The 18,956-nt window shown below is 37.2% G+C and overlaps 1 protein-coding gene across 5 annotated transcripts in view; it reads right to left on the bottom strand.

The window, feature by feature from the left end:
• The window catches only part of LOC108035588 (uncharacterized), a 401,308-nt gene extending 386,911 nt beyond the window's left edge, over positions 1-14,397 (bottom strand). For 2 of the 5 annotated variants that reach the window (XM_050890391.1, XM_050890392.1), the window contains exon 1: positions 14,295-14,397. The gene's annotated coding sequence lies outside the window, so the exon portion shown is untranslated. Of the gene's footprint in view, positions 1-8,778; positions 9,000-14,104 lie in introns of those variants that run through there. The other 3 variants (XM_044092619.2, XM_050890393.1, XM_050890398.1) reach the window with 2 other exon arrangements.
• Between the last annotated feature and the right edge of the window lie 4,559 nt (positions 14,398-18,956).

Genomic DNA, 18,956 nt, shown 5'->3' with positions numbered 1-18,956 from the left:
GTAACGCCACGCAAACCATCTCCAGACTAATAGACAAAGTTATACCTCCTCAGCTGCTTAACGAAGTATTTGTCTACTTAGATGATTTGCTAATTGTCTCAGACTCTTTGGAAAGGCATCTCGAGGTTTTACGTAAGGTAGCGTTTCACATAAAGCGAGCTGGACTTACGATTAACATCGGAAAAAGCAAGTTTTGCTCCAAAAGGGTGAAATACCTAGGGCATATAGTGGGAGATGGCGGAATCCGAATGGATCCAGAGAAGATAGCCGCCATTACTGAGTTTCCCGCGCCCAAGACTCTCAGGTCTTTGAGGAGCTTCTTAGGACTATGCGGATGGTATCGGAAGTTTATAGGCAACTTTGCGGCATTGACGGCTCCGCTGACGGATCTGCTTACTCCAAAGCGAAAATTCGCATTTACGGAACAAGCTTTAAAGGCGTTTGAGGACTTGAAGACAAGATTAACCGAAGCCGCTATTCTTAAAAGTGCTGATTTTTCAAAACCTTTTTTTATACATTGCGATGCCAGCAAAACAGGAGTTGGAGGGGTCTTGGTTCAGCTTTCTGATGAAGGAGATGAATGTCCCATCGCTTTTGTTTCCAAGAAATTAAACAAGGCCCAACAAAATTACTCGGTAACGGAACAGGAGTGCTTAGCAGCCATTGTTTGTTTAAAAAATGTTCGGGCATATGTCGAAGGACACGATTTTACCATAATCACGGACCATGCTTCGTTGAAATGGTTAATGTTTCAGACAGATTTAAGCTCAAGGTTGGCAAGATGGGTGTTGAAGTTGCACAGCTACTCTTTCAAGATTGAACACAGGCGTGGAAAGTTGTCGTCCCGGATGTCCTTTCTAGGGTACACGAGGAAGAAGTAGACGAGCTAAACTGCTTGGACGAAAGACTAGTTGATGTGGAGTCCAGGCATTTTAACTCTCCCAAATATTTGGACTTGATTGCACGAATTGAAGACTGCAAGGATCGGCTTCCGGATGTAAAAGTCCAGGATGGTAGGGTCTTTAGACGAACCGAGCACGCAGTGGGCGAGCCGGTCCACGACAAGTATAATTGGAAGTTGTGGATTCCGAAAGAGGCAGTGGCTGAGATCCTTAAAAAAGAGCATGATGACCCTTTAGCAGCTCATGGGGGAATTCACAAAACTATTGAGCGAATTCGGCAGTTCTATTTCTGGCCATGTAAGGCTTCTAAAGCACCCAATTATCCGCTACGTCCCCCAGTAGCCAAACCGTCAGAGTCAGAACGATTTTTCCAGAAGCTCTATATAGATTTTCTGGGACCTTACCCTAGATCTCGAAATGGAAACATTGGCATATTTATAGTCCTTGATCATTTGTCCAAATTTGTGTTTTTGAAACCTGTGAAGAAGATTACTGCGGACGTGGTTGTGAAATATCTGGAGACAGAGTTGTTTCACGTTTTTGGCGTTCCGGAGGTTATAATCTCGGACAATGGCTCTCAGTTTCGGTCACAGACATTCAAGAAACTTTTAGATGAATATAATGTCTCGCACTCTTTTACGGCAGTTCATGCTCCGCAAGGGAATGCTGCAGAACTCGTATGTCAAGGGAGACCAGAAGGATTGGGAGAAGTATTTGTCACATATATGCTGCGCTTTGAGATCAGCAGTACATTCCAGTGTAGGGTCCAGTCCGTACTATATGGCGTTTGGTCAGCAAATAATTACCTCGGGAACCTCTTACACGCTTCTACGGAAGTTGAATTTATTAGAAGATCGCTCTTTGAACCTGATTCAAAAGGACTCTCTTGAAGTAGTTCGCAGTCGAGCCGGGGAAATTATGCAACAACAGTACGAGAATAATGAGAGGCAATATAATCTAAGGGCTAGAGTAGTGAACTTTGTCGAAGGTCAAGAAGTTTTCCGCAGGAATTTTAAGCAAAGTAATTTTGCCGAGGGCTACAACGCCAAGCTTGCCCCAAGATTTCTAAAAGCCCTAGTAAGGAAAAAGTTGGGTTACACTTACTTTGCTCTGGAAGACATGCAGGGAAAATTTTTGGGCAAATATCATGCCAAAGATATACGGCAATAACTGGCTACACGCGGGATCAGTCCTGGTTACTCTGTGATCCCCAGTCTGATTTTGGCAGGGGGTATTTGTAAGTGCGCGTGTACCAGTAATGTATCTGGGTTTCGGATAGCCTGGACCAGCACCTATGGTTGCTTAGGAACAATGTTTTTGCGGATGCTTAGCAACATGTCTCTTAAGAACATCTGGGAGAAACAAGGCAACATGCTGCGCTCCGAGTAGGTCCGGAAAAACTGTGGCTGTGTGGGTTGCTAGGAGCGACTGATCGAGAATAAGGAGAGAAGATTTTCGCGCCTCTCTGTGGGCAAACGGCGGAGTGGTGGAATCGCGGTTTGGTGGCGTCTTGCAGGGGATATAAAAGGCGGTCCGCTGGCGTCAGCCGCTCATAGCAAGTGTCTCTAAGTGCAATTTCAAGTGGGTGAAAGTGAAAAGGTTGTGGTTTTCCAAATGCTAATTTGCACCTTTTGCAGCTTAGACATTTCGAACTTAATCCCGTGAGGAGTGATTCAACCCCTTGCAACAGCAGTGGCTCAAAGGGTGAGTTAGGCATTTCCTCCCAGTTTGGGTTTAACTTTGACTTTGTGGCGCAGCGGCAAGCGACAGCGACGCGGAAGAGCGATCTCGGAGCACCACGACGAGTATTGCCAAAGAGGATAGCTCTACCACGACGGCGAGCCTGGATTGTGGCAACCACACCCAAGAGTTGGCGCAAGCAAACCACGGCGCTTCTAAGCGCCAATCAACAGAGAGAATTGCACTGGCGTATTTGTTTGCTTAGTGCAAGCGTTTTTTTTTTGGATCAGCCGCCAGCGGCAAGGCCGTGGCGAGGTTTTCCCTCAAACGCGGCGTTCCACAGGGCAGCACTGTGCTTTTCCTTAATGTGATGAAAACACTGAAATCCATCAATTAATATTCCTGACCACCTGAAGAAGGTCAACATGATTAGTTAAATGCACTTTATTTTTATTGTCATTATTTTGATTTGAACCTAAGTCCAATAACTCCAAGAAACCCAAAAGAACAGTCGGTCATATAGACGAACAAAACGAACATAAAGATTAGGTAACAACAAAGATTATGCGCGAGGTTTGTTAGGAGCGCGATATTTTCCAATATATTTACAGGTGCGGCAACCTCTTTGGAAGCGCTTTCATCGGAGAATGCGGCACAACTTCACGCGAGTTAAACTTTCATCTAATTTAAACACCTAAACGCGAACGGCGAAATATTCGAAAAAAAACCCCCGCAGGGCAAACTAGAGCGCACCGTCGCAATGAAACGCGAGAAGTAAATGAAAAGAAGATAAGAACGTAGTCGCCCGCTAGCATCCCTCCCTTTCCCCCTTACCGCCACTTGGGCGCACAAGCAGCGGCGTCAGAGACAAATTTTCGAGATTACGATTTGCGAATGCAATCCAGGGCTCAATTAATGTTTTAAGATATTTTTTAATTAAATGTTATTTTTTTTATATTTTTTTATTTAACGTCCCGTTTATGTTTTAAGATTTATTTGTTCATCTATGCTAATGTTTATTTGTTTAATGTTTCACTTTACAGTTAGGCAATAAATTATAATGATTTTCTAAGAGATTTTGTAGTTGAACTCGGGCTGGGGCAGCACCGGTAGGAATGTGGAAGGGGCCGTGGGAAGAGGTCTCCCCAGGATGTAACGGCCATAGATAGGGTGGGCATTGACCACAACAACATCAGTGGTCATGTTTGAATTTGTGTGTGCATATGAGGTGTGAGTTCGTAGTTTCGTTATCTCCGGTTGTATTTGTGTTTTACAGTGCATGTTTATTTGTATCTGTGGGGCATATTTTGTCGCAGCACGTTAATTTTAAGATAAGTTGAGTACATTAAGGCATTTTTCGGTGCAACACTATACCATCCCCTCAAGCCGACGAGCGCAGCCGAAACATAAGAGCGTGCGTTGCATCGAAAGTTTTTCCAGCTGCCATTGTGAACGTTGTTCATTACACGCGCCCCAAAATCCATACAAATTTGAAGTGTCTTTAATATTTATAAAAAAAAAAAAGAAAAGAGTTAGTTAGTTATTTAAATATGTAGTTTAAGGCTTCCTGCTAGTACAGCGGATTATCGCCATCTTTCCCGCGCCATCAGGAGTGTAGTTTCGATCCCCGATTTGGCAACATGGAGTTGAAGCCAGGATGATATTTGGGTTGTTTCGCTGATACTGCTGGAACTGTTACGTGCGGCCTATTTCCTTCTCCCTACAGAGGCCAGCACGTCCTCCAGCTCCAAGTTAGCTGCCAAGTAGCTGGTAGTGGAGTTTCCCTAATGGAGAGCACGGCGGATATCGTATTAATGCTTGATCCCACTTCCACCATTGCTCAGACTCGCCCTATTGTGAAATTGCTTGGGTTGGTCAAGTCCCAAAATGATGGGTCTTTATCCTCATCACTAACTTTTTGTTACTGTTTTTTTCCTTCCATATTTAAATTTTGTCTTCAACAACTCTTCTGGACAAACACAGCACAACATTACATGTCTTATATTTGCTTCGCCGCTAACGAAGACATAAAAATTCATTCGCTAAATCCGGTACTTTTTCTGCTACATATTTCGTTTGTTTATCAGAGTTCCGCGCTGAAAAACAGACCGGACGAAAAGCGTTAGTCACCTATTTGCCTCTGGCTCACTCCTGTAGCTAGCTCACAGTTTTCGTCGATGTGAGTACTACGCTTTATCGTATAAAATCCAAGAAACAACCAATAGTTACCATGATAACAAATTTGCAAAAACTTTTTTGGTTACCATATTTTGGGTTGAGGTTGGACCACACATTAATTAATAATAAATCAAGTAAGTAAATCCATGCGCAATGTATTTTTCCACAGTTAGTGTTTATAATGTCGGATTTTAGGAGTTTTTTAAAAATTTAAAGAGAAATAGCAGAGCGAAATTCCAATCTATAAAGTTCTTTCGAAAGTGATTCTTGAAACATGCCTAAAAATGCGAATCCGTGTGAATCTTTCAGAAGTGAAAATTGAAACAAGCCCGATTCCTCACAGAGATGCCAAGATAGGCATCGGTCATAGTCATGCAGATTCCTGGGCTTCCTGCGCAGCGAAAGTGTGTCTCAGCAAGGTGTCACGCCCACTCTTACGCCCACAATCCGCGGAAAACAGTAGCGCCTACAGTTTTCATGCTAAAAAAAATTTTAATTCAAATGTATTTGTCTCATCAATACCTAACGATAGACCTAAAAAAAAGGTTTGCCACGCCCACCCTAACGGGCAAAACTTTAAATCTGTCCACCGCTCACATCCCATATATTGAAATAGCGGGTATAGCTCCATTTCCCTTTTGCTCCCTTAAGCTGAGAAACAAGAACTGATAGTCGAGGAACTATAGCGTTCTTCCTTGTTTAAGTTGACATTTTTAATTTGCCTGAAACTTTTTTTTACGTATACTTTACTATACTAAGCACTTGTATCAGGATTAGGATTTATTAAGTTAATTGATTTAATGTTTTTTTTTTTAAGTAAAAACAAATTTTTTTTCTATAATCGACTAACTACAGCTGGCGATCAAGATTTGCAATCAGAGAGTATATTTTAAAAATCTAAATTTTCAGTACATTTTTAAGAATTATAGAAAACAAATTTTTTATTCCGCCAAATCTTGGTACACGTGTATACTTTCTGACCGAAAAGTATACACAAAAAAAAAAATTTTGTGAAAATTTTTTTTTTCCAAACTATACTAATTGTGTGTACGTTTGATTACACTAGTCTTTTAACTCTCTCCATTACTGGTTCATCGTCATTACACTTTACAGTTTTGTGAGTAATAATTGTATAAACGTTTTAGAATCTAACTGTAGCTTTTAAGGAACTCAATTTTTTTTAATAAATGGGAATTTTGCACTTTTTTTATTTTTTATAAGCAGTATATAGCTGCAGTTTTGCAGCTATATTATTATTGAACCAAAGAATATTTTTGGCCTTAATAATTATTTTATCAATCTTTCATACAGCTGTACTATTTCTGTTAATAATCTTAGTTAGGCATTTACTTATATTAAATTGAATAAATAATTTAGACCGAAGTATTTTAAATGCTTGTTAAGTAGATCATAATCGATTCTCCTAAAATCTTTATAGTATATTGTGAGGTCAAAGAAATGAGTTCAAATAGGGTCAAATGGGTGATGCTTTGAAAAATCCGGGACTGACCGCTTTTTCTACGACCATTCTTACGCCCATAAAAGGCTCAAACGCTGAAACCTATCTGCCGCCCACATAAAAGTTTCCCAGGGGAATCCTTCCAGGTTTCCCCTGTTCCTTATACTCATTTTTCAATGGACTTTCCCGTGCAAGGGACAAGTCCCAGGGAAATTCCATCGGAAACTCGCGATTTCTCAAGGGACTTTCACCTGCAAGAGACACGTCCCAAGGAAATCCCATCGGAAATTCGCGATTTTTCCATGGAGTTTCACCTTTCCACATATTGAATTTAAAATACATACATATTAATTTACTTTTAACTATATTTTATTTAAATTGCATAATTTAAATTTTCTGTAGAATTCCAATTATTATTTGCAAGTCTAGGTTTATTATGTACATCGCACCTGAAAAAAATAAAGACATGTGCTTAAAAAATTTGTTTTTCTTGTATACTTGTATATTTACCTTTTAAACTGTTTAAAACCCTTTGAGGGATTTTATCACGCCACTTTCGGGTAACGGAACCAGAATTTTTTGGGTTATTTTAAAAAATCTATAAAAAAAAAATCTCAAAGAGGCGCGTTCTTTAAACGTGGATAAACGCACAACATCTTCAACTTAAGGAGGCACTTCACTTTTATTAATAAATTCAAATGTGTCGAAGCGCACAATTAAATGCCAATGCTTCTTCTCATAACACAAACAGAAAGCACCAGGTCTTCTTCTTCTTTTGGGTTTTTTCTAAACATAACGGAGAGACGCATAAAAGAGCACCGGCTGAAGATTGCACTATGAGAGCCAAGAGCAGGAAGATTATAAGACACAGGAAGATAGGGTAATATCGTCGGAAGACTTCTACGCTGTTCCGAATTCTCTGCTGATGGCAGCATACAGTTTTATGCAGAAAAAAAAACAATATAGCTTTTTACGCTCGGACATGTCCCTGAGACCGGACTGCGGAACTGAAGGGTAATGAATACAGCTAATTTGAGGCGTGTGGTGTCATCTCGAGATTTTAGCGTTAATATGAACGGACAGACGGCTAGTGATCCTGATCAAGAATAAATACATACACTTTTTGGACCACATTGTTTAATATTTTGGACAAATATTAATAAGTCTCATTTTGTTGTTTGGATATCTCCATCTTGCTTTCGCTTCCTCTAGATGAGTAACTGGTATCTGATAGTCGAAGCTTTGACTGTAGCGTTCTTCCTTGTTTCATTTTTATAGGTTGTAGGGCAAGGTCATGAACTGATAAATGCACACATAAACTCTATGTAGGAAAATGAAAAATATTTACGTATAGGTATACAAATTTAACTGTACACTTAAAAAATGGCTGCTTGGCCAGGAACAAGTGAAGTTGTGCAATTTCTGGTTTAAAAAAATCAGAAAGTTAGGGTTTATTTATCAACTGTAGAAAATAAAAATAACAATATTTGTCAAAAAATGTTAGTTTGAGATATACCAACAGCAAAGAGAATATGTAAGCTTCAAATTCCCGTGATTTCAATATAAGTTAGAGTTTTCGAGATCACATCATTCACACGAGCAGACGGGCATGGCTAGATCGACTCGGCTAGTGCTGCTAAATAACAATAGACATATATTTTATGTGGTTGGAGACACATCCTTTTACCCTGTACATACTTTTCCCCGATAACAATAATCCAATTTACTGTACATGTACGGGTATAATTAAATTGTTCTACCCATAAATTGTTAGTCACGATACTCTATGCTAAAGATCTTATCGATACGTTAATATGTTTTGGTTTAACCCCTTAAAAATTGAAAATATATTTAATCAAAATTATCTCATAAAAACATGTTTAGTTCTTAGTAATATTAATTTAAATACATTGTCGACACGATAGGAGAAATAAACCACCAGTTTTTCGCCTTACCATACATTGCCCTTATAATAAAGCAAATGTACAAGAAATTTAATTTCTGGTGACGCAATTTTGAATATTAAATATCAACAAATGTTACAAAAATATATTTTTGAATATAAAACTATAGCGACGTATTTTTAAATAATTAATTTTTGTGTAAAGTTTGACGGAAAGGTTTTGTGAACAATTTTCGAAAGTTAACAGAGTTAGAGCAGTGAAAATTTGCTTGGAAAATATGAGTTTTTTTTATTACAATTAATTTTTCAACTTTATCATAAGCATGGGTTTTTATTTACCAAGTTGGACACCTATCCAAATATTTCGGTCAATGGTAAAACATTTAGTTCATAAATTTAATAAGAGGTTCAAGCCGCCACAACCTTCTGGTATAACAAAAATACTTCTTTATATTCTTACTTGATTTTTTTTTTTTAAATAACACCTTAAAAAAAAAAAGAAACAGTGCTGACCGGTAGGACGGCGTTGAGAGATTGAATAAAGGGAGTTGTACACCTAATTGGTTAAAGTTAACTTATCTGAAATATCATAACTCTAAACAAACAGAAAGTAAGCTTAAGAGACAAACATAGTTGGTAGTACTCTAAACACACACAATATGTATAAAAAGCAGCTACAGACACAACGGTTAACAAAGAGCTCGCTATCGCGATTACTGAACTAAAGATTCCAACGCTCAGAAATGTACTGACCCTAGAAAAACGATGCTGTAAACATGTCTTAGACAAGAGAACCAATGAATTTCTCACATGGTAGAGAGAGACTGAGAGGAATCCGATTAACGCCAAGAGCGAAGCAAAAAATAAACAGGTTAGATTACATACAGACTTGTCTGAAAACATGGGAGACTTAAATTGAAACTTTAACTAGAGAAAGGCTTTTTTCGGTTCCGTTGTCTGACCTTTTCCTTCGCGACCGAATACATTTTTCAGCGATCACAATAACGCCACTTAACTTTTCTTTTTTATTAAACTTCTTTCGTTTGCCATAATTTAATTTTAAACATACTGTATACTGTGCAAAACCATTTTTATACGTACGTGTAACGACCCTATATAGCACATAAATTCTTAACCAGGATCTCTATCAGAGACATTCTATTCATGTCCATCTGTCCGTTAGTCTGTCTGTCCGTCCATATAAACGCTGAGATCTCGAAATCTATAAAAGCAAGAAAGTTGGGATGGCATGCAGATTCTTTAGGTTGTAGAACAGTGCAAGTTTATTTCAGTAGGGGGGACCACGCTCACTTAAACGCCCATTAATTGCTACACACAATATCTAAAATCTGTCTACCGGCCAAATTTTTTTTTGAATTTAAAAACACTGACTCTTTATAGTATATATATTCTTAATCAGGATCACTATCAAGTCGATTAACCAATGCCCGCCTATCCATCTGCCTGCTCATTGTGTAGACTGTACCAAGTATTAAGGTCAAATTTTATTTAGATATGCTTGAAGCAAATCAGCCACCTAGCGCATTTTTGCGCCACCAAGCTATATCACCGACTAATGGCGCCCCTGTTTTATTAGTAAAAAAAAAACTAGTGAATCTATATGGTGTGCAATCCAAATTGACTTCGCAAAACATTGATCGTATTTGGTTGAACATTAAAAATGAATCCGCAGATATTAATCCGCAAAATTGCTCTGCGCAGGGATATATTAATATTTACAAAATATACATATATCGCGTAGAAGTCACTTATGGACGATAAAAAGATGGTAGGGTAGTGCTCGCGAAGAAGTAATTTCACATTTTACAACAAAAAATAGAGTCCTGATCGTGAAGAAGTAACTTCTGAGACACTTCTGGACGATACATTGACAATAGGGCATATTTTACAAAAACAAAGTTATTGGGAAAAATGAGGACGCTATAACGGCTATTATTTCTGAAAATTCCTCGAGTCTTCCTTTTGATGTACGCTATTATATTTCTGCTGAGCTTCAGTTTATTCCGCAACTAGCCCGTGTACAGTTTTTTGTCAAATTTGATTGCTTACGAAAAGTGTTTTTTTTTTGGGATTTTTTTGCAAACCGTGAATCTCTCGATTATATTAAGATAATTACGGGTACGCTAGTTGTGGAGATTACCTACCGTGAATCCAGTAAAATAGAGAATTCGAAGATTTTCCACATATTTATAAAAGGTAATGCCTTCAAAATTATTTTTATTTTAACTGAGAAAAAATATTGTTTCTGTTGCTTTTAATTAACTGATTAGATTTCTATGCCAACGGAGCTGGAACATGTAAAAACAAGTTTTTTATTCAAGATTTCCAACTGGGAAAGGAACTTCTGGTATCTTCTGCAAAAGGCTGTTTAGTCACTTCTAAGTGACTTCCGTCGGAAAGAAATGTGACACTTCGGCGATTCTTTTCGGAGTCCCTTTTTGGAAGTGTCACCGGAATGACTTCAAAAAGTTCCGCAGAAGTGGCACATTTCTTAACGACGGAATCACTTTTATCTTCTATTCACTTAGATGTGCCTTCCGCGATAGAAAGAAACTTGTGCTGCTCAGGAAGCCCAGAAATTTGCATGCCGAGTCCGAATATAGTATCCGAGATCTCCGCGGACGGACGGACATGGTCCCGAAATCTGAACGTTTCAATACACTTTGCAGTTTTGTGAGTAATACTTGTATAAAAGTTTTAGAATCTAACGGTAGCTTTTAAGGAATTAAATTTTTTTTAAAGAAATGGGTATTTTGCACTTTTTTTTATTTTTTATAAGCAGTATATAGCTGCAGTTTTGCAGCTATATTATTATTGAACCAAAGATTATTTTTGGCCTTAATAATTATTTTATCAATCTTTCATACAGCTGTACTATTTCTGTTAATAATCTTAGTTAGGCATACTTATCTTAAATTGAATAAATAATTTAGACCGAAGTATTTTAAATGCTTGTTAAGTAGATCATAATCGATTCTCCTAAAATCTTTATAGTATATTGTGAGGTCAAAGAAATGAGTTCAAATAGGGTGAAATGGGTGATGCTTTGAAAAAGCCGGGACTGACCGCTTTTTCTACGACCATTCTTACGCCCATAAAAGGCTCAAACGCTGAAACCTATCTGCCGCCCACATAAAATATACTGAAGAAGCGGATAGGTGGCACTTTGCTGCCTTCCACTCGACTGCAGCGTACTTCTTTGTAAAGTTTTTCAACAAGGAGCATTCGATTTTGACACTATAGGTACCGTTCTACGCATATTTTAAGTGAGAATATATGTTAATAACGAGGCGTAGTTATCCCCAACTGCCCCAATAAATCAAATTTCGCAATTTTTTTATTTTTGCACTTTCACCACTCTTTCTCCCAAACCAATTGATTTTCTTAACATTTTGGTATGCAATCCTTTTAGTATTTGCAATACGTTTCGATTGACGTACCACTCGTCACCATCGGATGATTACTACATATTTTAATTTCCTCGTGTTTATATAATAGTCGTCTTAGCACAGACTCCTGGTGCGTTTCGTCACTTTGATACCCATCGGTTAGACTAAAAATAAGACAAAACGTTATAGTCGATGGCCTCAACTATTAGATCCCCTATGCAAAGGGATGGAGATATGGTAGCAGAAAATGAGATATTTTTACAAACACACCCACAGCGCCACCAGGACGATGAATGATGATAAGTACCAATCAGTTCCAAAATAAAAGTTTCCCAGGGGAATCCTTCCAGGTTTCCCCTGTTCCTTATACTCATTTTTCAATGGACTTTCCCGTGCAAGGGACAAGTCCCAGGGAAATTCCATCGGAAACTCGCGATTTCTCAAGGGACTTTCACCTGCAAGAGACACGTCCCAAGGAAATCCCATCGGAAATTCGCGATTTTTCCATGGAGTTTCACCTTTCCACATATTGAATTTAAAATACATACATATTAATTTACTTTTAACTATATTTTATTTAAATTGCATAATTTAAATTTTCTGTAGAATTCCAATTATTATTTGCAAGTCTAGGTTTATTATGTACATCGCACCTGAAAAAAATAAAGACATGTGCTTAAAAAATTTGTTTTTCTTGTATACTTGTATATTTACCTTTTAAACTGTTTAAAACCCTTTGAGGGATTTTATCACGCCACTTTCGGGTAACGGAACCAGAATTTTTTGGGTTATTTTAAAAAATCTATAAAAAAAAAATCTCAAAGAGGCGCGTTCTTTAAACGTGGATAAACGCACAACATCTTCAACTTAAGGAGGCACTTCACTTTTATTAATAAATTCAAATGTGTCGAAGCGCACAATTAAATGCCAATGCTTCTTCTCATAACACAAACAGAATGCACCAGGTCTTCTTCTTCTTTTGGGTTTTTTCTAAACATAACGGAGAGACGCATAAAAGAGCACCGGCTGAAGATTGCACTATGAGAGCCAAGAGCAGGAAGATTATAAGACACAGGAAGATAGGGTAATATCGTCGGAAGACTTCTACGCTGTTCCGAATTCTCTGCTGATGGCAGCATACAGTTTTATGCAGAAAAAAAAAACAATATAGCTTTTTACGCTCGGACATGTCCCTGAGACCGGACTGCGGAACTGAAGGGTAATGAATACAGCTAATTTGAGGCGTGTGGTGTCATCTCGAGATTTTAGCGTTAATATGAACGGACAGACGGCTAGTGATCCTGATCAAGAATAAATACATACACTTTTTGGACCACATTGTTTAATATTTTGGACAAATATTAATAAGTCTCATTTTGTTGTTTGGATATCTCCATCTTGCTTTCGCTTCCTCTAGATGAGTAACTGGTATCTGATAGTCGAAGCTTTGACTGTAGCGTTCTTCCTTGTTTCATTTTTATAGGTTGTAGGGCAAGGTCATGAACTGATAAATGCACACAGAAACTCTATGTAGGAAAATGAAAAATATTTACGTATAGGTATACAAATTTAACTGTACACTTAAAAAATGGCTGCTTGGCCAGGAACAAGTGAAGTTGTGCAATTTCTGGTTTAAAAAAATCAGAAAGTTAGGGTTTATTTATCAACTGTAGAAAATAAAAATAACAATATTTGTCAAAAAATGTTAGTTTGAGATATACCAACAGCAAAGAGAATATGTAAGCTTCAAATTCCCGTGATTTCAATATAAGTTAGAGTTTTCGAGATCACATCATTCACACGAGCAGACGGGCATGGCTAGATCGACTCGGCTAGTGCTGCTAAATAACAATAGACATATATTTTATGGGGTTGGAGACACATCCTTTTACCCTGTACATACTTTTCCCCGATAACAATAATCCATTTTACTGTACATGTACGGGTATAATTAAATTGTTATACCCATAAATTGTTAGTCACGATACTCTATGCTAAAGATCTTATCGATAAGTTAATATGTTTTGGTTTAACCCCTTAAAAATTGAAAATATATTTAATCAAAATTATCTCATAAAAACATGTTTAGTTCTTAGTAATATTAATTTAAATACATTGTCGACACGATAGGAGAAATAAATCACTAGTTTTTCGCCTTACCATATATTGCCCTTATAATAAAGCAAATGTACAAGAAATTTAATTTCTGGTGACGCAATTTTGAATATTAAATATCAACAAATGTTACAAAAATATATTTTTGAATATAAAACTATAGCGACGTTTTTTTAAATAATTAATTTTTGTGTAAAGTTTGACGGAAAGGTTTTGTGAACAATTTTCGAAAGTTAACAGAGTTAGAGCAGTGAAAATTTGCTTGGAAAATATGAGTTTTTTTTATTACAATTAATTTTTCAACTTTATCATAAGCATGGGTTTTTTTCTATCAAGTTGGACACCTATCCAAATATTTCGGTCAATGGTAAAACTTTTAGTTCATAAATTTAATAAGAGGTTCAAGCCGCCACAACCTTCTGGTATAACAAAAATACTTCTTTATATTCTTACTTACTTTTTTTTTTTAAATAACACCTTAAAAAAAAAAGAAACAGTGCTGACCGGTAGGACGGCGTTGAGAGATTGAATAAAGGGAGTTGTACACCTAATTGGTTAAAGTTAACTTATCTGAAATATCATAACTCTAAACAAACAGAAAGTAAGCTTAAGAGACAAACATAGTTGGTAGTACTCTAAACACACACAATATGTATAAAAAGCAGCTACAGACACAACGGTTAACAAAGAGCTCGCTATCGCGATTACTGAACTAAAGATTCCAACGCTCAGAAATGTACTGACCCTAGAAAAACGATGCTGTAAACGTGTCTTAGACAAGAGAACCAATGAATTTGTCACATGGTAGAGAGAGACTGAGAGGAATCCGATTAACGCCAAGAGCGAAGCAAAAAATAAACAGGTTAGATTACATACAGACTTGTCTGAAAACATGGGAGATTTAAATTGAAACTTTAACTAGAGAAAGGCTTTTTTCGGTTCCGTTGTCTGACCTTTTCCTTCGCGACCGAATACATTTTTCAGCGATCACAATAACGCCACTTAACTTTTCTTTTTTATTAAACTTCTTTCGTTTGCCATAATTTAATTTTAAACATACTGTATACTGTGCAAAACCATTTTTATACGTACGTGTAACGACCCTATATAGCACATAAATTCTTAACCAGGATCTCTATCAGAGACATTCTATTCATGTCCATCTGTCCGTTAGTCTGTCTGTCCGTCCATATAAACGCTGAGATCTCGAAATCTATAAAAGCAAGAAAGTTGGGATGGCATGCAGATTCTTTAGGTTGTAGAACAGTGCAAGTTTATTTCAGTAGGGGGGACCACGCTCACTTAAACGCCCATTAATTGCTACACACAAAATCTAAAATCTGTCTACCGGCCAAATTTTTTTTTTGAATTTAAAAACACTGACTCTTTAAAGTATATATATTCTTTATCAGGATCACTATCAAGTCGATTAATCAATGCCCGCCTATCCATCTGCCTACTCATTGTGTAGACTGTACCAAGTATTAAGGTCAAATTTTATTTAGATATGCTTGAAGCAAATCAGCCACCTAGCGCATTTTTGCGCCACCAAGCTATATCACCGACTAATGGCGCCCCTGGTTTATTAGTAAAAAAAAACTAGTGAATCTATATGGTGTGCAATCCAAATTGACTTCGCAAAACATTGATCGTATTTGGTTGAACATTTAAAATGAATCCGCAGATATTAATCCGCAAAATTGCTCTGCGCAGGGATATATTAATATTTACAAAATATACATATATCGCGTAGAAGTCACTTATGGACGATAAAAAGATGGTAGGGTAGTGCTCGCGAAGAAGTAATTTCACATTTTACAACAAAAAATAGAGTCCTGATCGTGAAGAAGTAACTTCTGAGACACTTCTGGAGGATACATTGACAATAGAGCATATTTTACAAAAACGAAGTTATTGGGAAAATTGAGGATGCGATAACGGCTATTATTTCTGAAAATTCCTCGAGTCTTCCTTTTGATGTACGCTATTATATTTCTGCTGAGCTTCAGTTTATTCCGCAACTAGCCAGTGTACAGTTTTTTGTAAAATTTGATTGCTTACGAAAAGTGTTTTTTTTTGGGATTTTTTTGCAAGCCGTGAATCTCTCGATTATATTAAGATAATTACGGGTACGCTAGTTGTGGAGATTACCTACCGTGAATCCAGTATTCGAAGATTTTCCACATAATTATAAAAGGTAATGCCTTCAAAATTATTTTTAATTTAACTGAGAAAAAATATTGTTTCTGTTGCTTTTAATTAACTGATTAGTTTTCTATGCCAACGGAGCTGGAACATGTAAAAACAAGTTTTTTATTCAAGATTTCCAACTGGGAAAGGAACTTCTGGTATCTTCTGCAAAAGGCTGTTTAGTCACTTCTAAGTGACTTCCGTCGGAAAGAAATTTGACACTTCGGCGATTCTTTTCGGAGTCCCTTTTTGGAAGTGTCACCGGAATGACTTCAAAAAGTTCCGCAGAAGTGGCACATTTCTTAACGACGGAATCACTTTTATCTTCTATTCACTTAGATGTGCCTAGCTTTTATAGTATCCGAGATCTCCGCGGACGGACGGACATGGTCCCGAAATCTGAACGTTTCAATACACTTTGCAGTTTTGTGAGTAATAATTGTATAAAAGTTTTAGAATCTAACGGTAGCTTTTAAGGAATTAAATTTTTTTTAAAGAAATGGATATTTTGCACCAATTTATTTTTATTGAACCAAAGATTATTTTTGGCCTTAATAATTATTTTATCAATCTTTCATACAGCTGTACTATTTCTGTTAATAATCTTAGTTAGGCATACTTATATTAAATTGAATAAATAATTTAGACCGAAGTATTTTAAATGCTTGTTAAGTAGATCATAATCGATTCTCCTAAAATCTTTATAGTATATTGTGAGGTCAAAGAAATGAGTTCAAATAGGGTGAAATGGGTGATGCTTTGAAAAAGCCGGGACTGACCGCTTTTTCTACGACCATTTTTACGCCCATAAAAGGCTCAAACGCTGAAACCTATCTGCCGCCCACATAAAATATACTGAAGAAGCGGATAGGTGGCACTTTGCTGCCTTCCACTCGACTGCAGCGTACTTCTTTGTAAAGTTTTTCAACAAGGAGCATTCGATTTTGACACTATAGGTACCGTTCTACGCATATTTTAAGTGAGAATATAGGTTAATAACGAGGCGTAGTTATCCCCAACTGCCCCAACAGATCAAATTTCGCAAATTTTTTATTTTTGCACTTTCACCACTCATTCTCCCAAACCAATTGATTTTCTTAACATTTTGGTATTTGCAATACGTTTCGATTGATGTACACCTCGTCACCATCGGATGATTACATGCGTTTCGTCACTTTGATACCCATCGGTTAGACTAAAAATAAAACAAAACGTTATAGTCGATGGCCTCAACTATTAGATCCCCTATGCAAAGGGATGGAGATATGGTAGCAGAAAATGAGATATTTTTACAAACACACCCACAGCGCCACCAGGACGATGAATGATGATAAGTACGAATCAGTTCCAAAATAAAAGTATCCCAGGGGAATCCTTCCAGGTTTCCCCTGTTCCTTATACTCATTTTTCAATTTCCCGTGCAAGGGACAAGTCCCAGGGAAATCCCTTCGGAAACTCGCGATTTCTCAAGGGACTTTCACCTGCAAGAGACACGTCCCAAGGAAATCCCATCGGAAATTCGCGATTTTTCCATGGAGTTTCACCTTTCCACATATTGAATTTAAAATACATACATATTAATTTACTTTTAACTATATTTTATTTAAATTGTATTATTTAAATTTTCTGTAGAATTCCAATTATTATTTGCAAGTCTAGGTTTATTATGTACATCCCTCCTGAAAAAAATAAAGACATGTGCTTAAAAAATTTGTTTTTCTTGTATACTTGTATATTTACCTTTTAAACAGTTTAAAACCCTTTGATGGATTTTATCACGCCACTTTCGGGTAACGGAACCAGAATTTTTTGGGTTTTTTTAAAAAATCTATAAAAAATCTTAAAGAGGCGCGTTCTTTAAACGTGGATAAACGCACAACATCTTCAACTTAAGAAAGCACTTACCTGACTTAATTTTATTTAAAAAAATATCACTTTTATTAATAAATTCAAATGTGTCGAAGCGCACAATTTAAACAGCCGCTGCTTCTTCTCATTACTCAAACAGAATGCACCAGGTCTTCTTCTTCTTTTGGGTTTTTTCTAAACATAACGGAGAGACGCATAAAAGAGCACCGGCTGAAGATTGCACTATGAGAGCCAAGAGCAGGAAGATTATAAGACACAGGAAGATAGGGTAATATCGTCGGAAGTCTTCTACACTGTTCCGAATTCTCTGCTGATGGCAGCATACAGTTTTATGCAGAAAAAAAAAACAATATAGCTTTTTACGCTCGGACATGTCCCTGAGACCGGACTGCGGAACTGAAGGGTAATGAATACAGCTAATTTGAGGCGTGTGGTGTCATCTCGAGATTTAAGCGTTTATATGAACGGACAGACGGCTAGTGATCCTGATCAAGAATATATATGTCGAATCATGATCGTTGTTGTTGTCGTTGTCTTCCATTGTGGCGCAACGAGTTTCGGCCTTGTACACACTTCAAGTTCTGGTACGCAACTGCCTGCGTTTAATTCTCTACCTACTGTGCATACTACCGAACCACGATCTGCGACAGCGACACAACGCTGTCGCCAGCCATTTTCATTGGCCAGCAGTACAACTTTGTCACCCTTATTGGTGTTCTTCATTTTCTTCTTCAATACTCTCAGTATTTTCATTTTCACTCTTTTCTTCAATACTCTCAATATTTTCATTTTCACTCTTTTCTTCAATACTCTTCAATACGTTTCTTTCATCTAAATTATTATAATCATCGTACACATTTAGCTCTTCGGGTAATTTTCTTAAATCCTCATGTGCATATTTATAATTTATTTTATTAGTTACTATTTCAAAATTTTGTGCTCTTTTACCTTTGCCTTATTTCTATCAAATCGTTCTTTATCATAAGCTGCACTGGCTAATACATTCTTTGCAGCTTGCGCTGTTACGTTTGGCAAATCAATAACATTTTCTATATCACTAGGTGGAAGTAATCCCTGCACCTCTCCCAACACATCCTGCCAAGACTGTGTTCCCGTTTCAACCGCCGTTAACATATTCTTCAACGTGCTCAATAAAATTGACTGAACTTTGCGCCTATAAAACACCTTCCCTGGTCAGCTATTATTCGGTTTGGTACTCCAAACAATCAAACGGCAGATTGAACGGCCCT

This window comes from Drosophila biarmipes, unplaced genomic scaffold (genome assembly GCF_025231255.1).
Source record: "Drosophila biarmipes strain raj3 unplaced genomic scaffold, RU_DBia_V1.1 ptg000029l, whole genome shotgun sequence".
Lineage (NCBI taxonomy): Eukaryota > Metazoa > Arthropoda > Insecta > Diptera > Drosophilidae > Drosophila > Drosophila biarmipes.
Note: the sequence above shows the minus strand (reverse complement) of the source record. Positions and strands in the feature narration are given on the sequence as shown.